This window comes from Adiantum capillus-veneris, chromosome 20, assembly GCF_014529385.1.
Source record: "Adiantum capillus-veneris isolate H3 chromosome 20, ASM1452938v2, whole genome shotgun sequence".
Classification (NCBI taxonomy): Eukaryota; Viridiplantae; Streptophyta; class Polypodiopsida; order Polypodiales; family Pteridaceae; genus Adiantum; species Adiantum capillus-veneris.
Window position 1 is genome coordinate 146,582,714 of NC_140950.1, and position 6,293 is coordinate 146,589,006.

Sequence of the window (6,293 nt, forward strand, 5' to 3'; positions counted from 1 at the left end):
CAATCTGCATCTTCCAATTTTGGTAGTTTCTTCCATTGAACTTCTTGATCTTGAGCTTACCTTCCTCCATCATTACTCCCACTCAATTCAAGGAATCATTTCCTTAAGATACTTTAGCTACAAGCAAACCTTGCTCTAATAATAGTTGTTAGGAAATAGGGTGTAGCTAAGTAGATATTAGAATATTTTACTTAATGGAGAGAGATGATTTTCACACATGAGAGAGAGAGAGAGAGAGAGAGAGAGAGAGAGAGAGCACCTCGGGGGTGCACTATGTAATCATGTTAATGTATAACATGAGTTTGAAAGGAGGGGTTTTAAAATAAAAGAAAATTAGGCAATTTATAGAGATACATTAAAATAAGGGGTCATTTTATTTTTTTTCAGATATGTTAAAAGAGGGGTTTTGTAAATACCCCACGAATGCACGTTACATAGCGGGGAACTAAATGGTGAACCCCTCGAGAAGAGCACACACAATATATGTGGTCCACCCAATGTGGGCTACGTCAACGAGAAAGCAGCCACTTCATGGCTTTAGTACTTCAAACTAGAAGTAGGTTACAAAGGAATTGTATCCTTAATGGAACTCTTGCCTTACTTCACTCTCACCACCTCACACAAGAATTGTTTCATCAGCTCCACAATGCGTTTTGTGTGTAGAAGAGGCCTCCTTTTATAGGCAAAAAGTTTTTCCCTCTCATGAGAGTCAGCCGTGTGTAGCCACCATTGTGTATACAAGTCTAAGTTGAATTATCCCATGCGTTCATGTGTGGTCGCCTTGAGAAGACAAGCCCACCTAGAAATTGGCCACTAGCCAAAGACTTCTACCCACTGACCATTGACTACCAACCACCCGCCAACTGATTGGCCATTTTTTGATCACTTTTCGACCATAAGATTCCTATGGAAGGAATATGCTGATGAAAACGCTTGAGAGTGGGCGTGAATGTTTCATTTTATGATGATTGATTTTTATTATGCACGATGGATTCTCCACATAACGATGTTGGAATTAGGATTGCAAGGAAATACACACAGGTGGGAGAAGATGAAGGAAGCACAAGACACACAATAGAGAGTGTATTACTTAGTGTGCAATGGAAAGATAGATAGCCCTAGAGTGATGGACGTATATACAGTGCAAGGAGAAAAAAACCTCCTAAACAGGGAAAAAATGCCTCGGTAGTCCTAGTGTGTTCACACACATCACTACCACATGTATATGGTAACAAATCCCCCCTGGGAGTGATGCGATGAACGAGGGCTGGCACGAAGAGGAAAGGGGAGTGACATGCCATGAGGACATGATCAGTCCACAAAGGGTAGCAAGCCCAAAGCTTTGGGAAAGCTTCAAAATTCTCACCACACAATGCCTTTGTGGAAAGATCTGCAAGGTTGTCCTGTGTTGGCACATAAGCCAAGCTTATCTCTCCTGTTGATAGCCTCTCCCTAACATAGTGGTAATGCACCTCAATGTGCTTTGTGTGAGCATGAAAAATTGGGTTCCTCGCAACTGCCAATACACTTTGACTGTCAATGTAGACGATGTTGGCAATGTCTTGTCCAACACCCAAATCAGCCACCCATAAGGCGTCTGAGCCATACACACTCAATTATAGTTGTGAAGACTACCCTGTACTCAGCCTCATAACTCGAAGTGGCCACAGTCGATTGCTTCTTGCTCTACCCTGAAATACATGAACTGCCAAACATGAAACAAAAACCATTTGTGGACACTCTTGTGTCGTAACAACCATCCCAATCTGAGTCCAAAAAATCATGTAAGTCTAGCGGAAATGATCCCCCCTTCGGATAAAACAATCCAGCAAAAAATTCTCTTAACTGCCTACCAATTCTAGACCCTGGGCTATGCATAAATCTGCTGACTTGTGTGACTACAATCAGAAGATCCGGCCTCATGTTGCATAACATAAATAAGGTAGCCAATAGCAGTTCGGTAAAGAGTGACATCAGTAGGATCACCAGCATCATGTAGACTCAACTTCAAACCTATTCCCATGGGGGTGGCAATAGGTTTTCAATTCTCAAGTCCAAACTTACATAGCAATGTCTCTATGTAACTTTTTTGACACAAGGCGATTCCACCATCCACTACTTGAACTGTATGCCCAAGTAATGATGCAGTAGGCCCAAATCTTTCATCTTGAAAGTAGCATTCAAATCAGCCTTAAATTCAAAAATATATGCCTCATTGGGACCAGTGATCAGCAAATCATTCACATAAAAAACAACCATGAGAAGTACATTGCCCTCACACTTGACATACAATGTTCTTTCTGTTGGATTGTTAGGAAATCCTCTTTTGACCAAATGAGTGTCAGCTTTCTCATACCAAGCATGAGGAGATTGCTTCAACCCATACAAAGACTTCTTACATTTGCACACTTTGTCCTCTTATCCTTTCTTGACAAAACCACGAGGCTGCATTACATAGACTTCATCAAGAATGTCACCATTCAAGAAAGCAGTAACAATGTTGGATTGATGTATATCCCAACCAAAATGAGATGCAACACACATAAAAACAAATAGTAGTTATATGACAAGTGGGAAAAAAAGTTTGTTCATAATCTATGCCTTTCTGTTGCGCATAGCCTTTTGCAACAAGTTGAGCCTTATGGCAATCAACCTCACCATTCAGCTTGCATTTCAACTTGTAAACCCACTTTGTACCAATGGCCTTTTTGCCAGAGGAAAATCACATGAAATCCATTTGTCATTTTCTATAAGTGCATCATATTTGATTGTAGACAGCCATCCAATTTTTTGAATTTTGTGCTTCATCAAAAGATAGAGGTTCCCTTATATCACATAAGCTAGACACGGCCAAAGCATAATAATCTGATACATAAGAAGCATCCAAAGCATAACAATCTGATGCATAAGAGGCATGGTGAGAACGTGAACGAGTACGACTAGACAAAGGTGCATCCAATTTATTGTCACACAAAGTGTGCACCAGACATTTTGGCTTACCTCTAGCCTGCTCATTTTTAGCCCTTTCCTCATCAAGTACATCATGTACATTTGAATCAGTAATAGTCTAATCTATAACATTTTTAGAAACCCCCATAGACCTTACATTTTCCTCATTTGAATTTACGTTGTCGAGAAATTTGCGGTCTTGCCAGGAAAGCACCGGGCTTATGGCTGTGAGAGTTTGTGAGAGAACTCAACAAAAACTATATGAAGGAGTTAAACCATAGATGCCATGAAGACTAGGGTTTGGAAAGAAGTGCAATCAAAGAAGACTCACTCTTTCTCTCTTGCACTCACACACACAAAGAAAGAACGCACAAGAGAATGTCAAAACAATACGAAGATGAAAACATCAAGGCTATGGTCATATCGTATCATGGGTAATATGAAAGGGTTAATGGATGAGTTAATGGCATTCAATATTGGCTGACCAAATAGGCTACGAATTGTTCTTTGGAATTGTAGTTTTGTGCTTACAATAATATATATATTTTGTCTAGTGATTGGGATTAATTGTGTGTATAAATCCTCTTGGTTCATAGCAAGATAACTACGCTTACATCAAAAGAAAAATTATAGTTTATGAGAGGTAGTATGATGGGATCCGGTGATAGAATTATTTCATTGAGCCTTTCAGGGCCGAAGAGAAACACTATACGTTGTTGAAAGTGTATTTTACGGCTAATCCATACGTTAATTCTAATAGATCGTACAGAGTGAAAGCGATAGAAATGATCATCATGTGGGTTATTCATCTAGGATAGTATGTGAGAAATGTAGATATGAGAAAAATGTAAATATGAGAGAAGTGAAGAGATGAGAAGTTTCCCTCCCAAGCACTATTCTTGCCCGTAGGCAATAAGGATACTGCGGGGAGAGATGTACCTGTAGCAAGGAGAACCTAAAATTCGTAGAGAGGATGAATTACTAAGAGTGAGAGAGATAGGTTTGGTTAAGGAGATGAGATTAGATACATATATGTATATATTTTGAATTAGAGATGAAAATGAAAACAACAAGAAATCAAGAAAACATCAATGTAGAACACATCTTACTTGAAACCCTTCGGCACCATTATTGATGGGAGAGAGAAGAAGAGTGGAGAATTCCACTTTGATTGATACACCAAGTGTAAGACCTTCTTTGATTAGAGTTGATCTTCCAAGGTTAGCTTGTTGCAAGAATGGCTAGTCTCCCTCTAGGAGAAAGTGTAGGCTTGGGCTTATGTTAATGGCTAAGTACAATTAGGCATTACTACTCACTCCCTCGAGAATTCCTCTCATCAATGGCTTGAATGCTTGAGTCCCTTCCAAGGAAGAAGAGGTCCCCTTTTATAGGTGAAGGGAACCCACAAGGGTTTACACAAGAAGAGAGGAGCCAGTGTGAACAGGAATTGGAAAAGTTGGAAATGAGCTGTCCCTGCATGATGTGAGCAGACTGGGGTCCAGTATTTTGATCATATCTCCTCAACCGTAGCTCCAAATAAAAAAATAAAAATATGGGCAGAAACTTCAGCTCATTAGCTACGATTTTCATTTTAAAATCATTCTCCAATTCGGATTGGAACCTTGTGTAAAGAATTCATCAAAATAGGGTCCATTTATGGCAGTAAAAGTCTTCATGTGGTCTCCTTAGCCTTGACTTTCATTTAATTCCCAAGGACACCTCATGCCATGTGAAATCATGACATTTCTCCTTGACAAAGTTTTGTAACCATGCTTGCAATAATTCATTAAAATAAGTGTATCTTTGAAATCATGCCACCTAGTGTCCCACTAGGATTTGATTCTCTCCTAGTAGCTATTTAAAAAGAAATATAAGAAAAGTATAAAAAATACATAGAATATATATATATTGGAGTTTACCCTAGATATAGGATCTAGCTAGGGTGTGAGATGATAATGAAATAGTAGAAATAAAGAATCAATGCTTTTTGCCCCAAGTTAAAGAGGCGGAGCTATTGATGCTTTTCCCATAGTATTTTCTGATGGTAAAGTAAGAATAGGTTACCCTTGAGAAAAATAATAGATGAGATAGAAAGCTTATTTTTATACTTACATATGCATATGTACATTATAGGAAATATAACTATGTATCTAAAAAGTTACAAGATAACTCTTGTAGCATGTGTTCCCACTATGTACATGTCACAGCACGACATCCACCCCCTCTAAACCTGCACATCCTCCGGTATGTGCCAAATTCTTTCTTTGTAAGATCAGCCCTTTTGTACATCTTCCTTGCTTTCATCTTCACTGGATGATTCCAGAGCTTCATTTTCACTTTGATCTTCACCTGTGTTTTGCTCCTCTTCCTCATCAACATTTTTTGGATCATTGTCTCCTCTTCTCTTAAACATTTTGATCCTTTTTCCTGCAATGGGAATCTTTACTTCTGTTCCATCTAGTTCAGACAAGCTGTAAGTAGCATTTTCATGCACATGTTTTACAACATATGGTCCAAACCATCTTTTTGAAAACTTACGCATGACTGTGTTTTGGTTATCAAGGCTACTATCATACACTAAAACCCAGTCACCTTTGTCAATTGCTTTGCTCTTGAGCCGATGTCGCTTATCAAAGTAGTCCTTGTTTTTCAATCTTGCATTTTTGAGTCGTTCTTTTGCAGCCTCAATGTCTCCAGGTCTTCTCTCTAGTTGCCTTATGCGCAATGCAAGGAGATCTTCCCTACTAAGCCCCTCTTGCCAAGGTAGTACATTCCATGTAGGAATTGTATCCTCAATCGGCATCACTGGCTTTTGACCATGCATTAGCTCCGCAGGCATGTAGCCAGTTACTCAGCTATGTGTTGTACGATCAGCCCATAAAGCGTATGGTAACAGTTTTGGCCACTCACCAACTTTTCCTTCGCAAGCCTTGGCCAAAGCTTTGATGATAGGAGGGTGCCCTCTTTCACTCTTTCCATTGCCTTCAGGGTTGTAAGCTGTAGTAAGAGAAAGCTTGATTCCTAATCTAGAAAAGAACTCCCTTGCTTCTTCGGCATCTAGTTCACCTCCGTCTGCAGTGATCTTTCCCACACAACCATAACGGCAAATCACCTCATCAAGAAGGAATTTGCACACAGCTTCTGTGGTTTTAGCTCTTAATGCTCTTCCTTCAACCTGATTAGTTAGGTCCTCTCATGCAAGAACTAAGTACATCATCTGCCAGAGTCCTTAAGGCATTGTGACTAGATCCACAACCCATTTATAATGCATGGCTAGTGGGTATGTAGGGTGCAATCCATCACGATGTCGAACATTTGAATACATTTGACAAGTTACACATGAC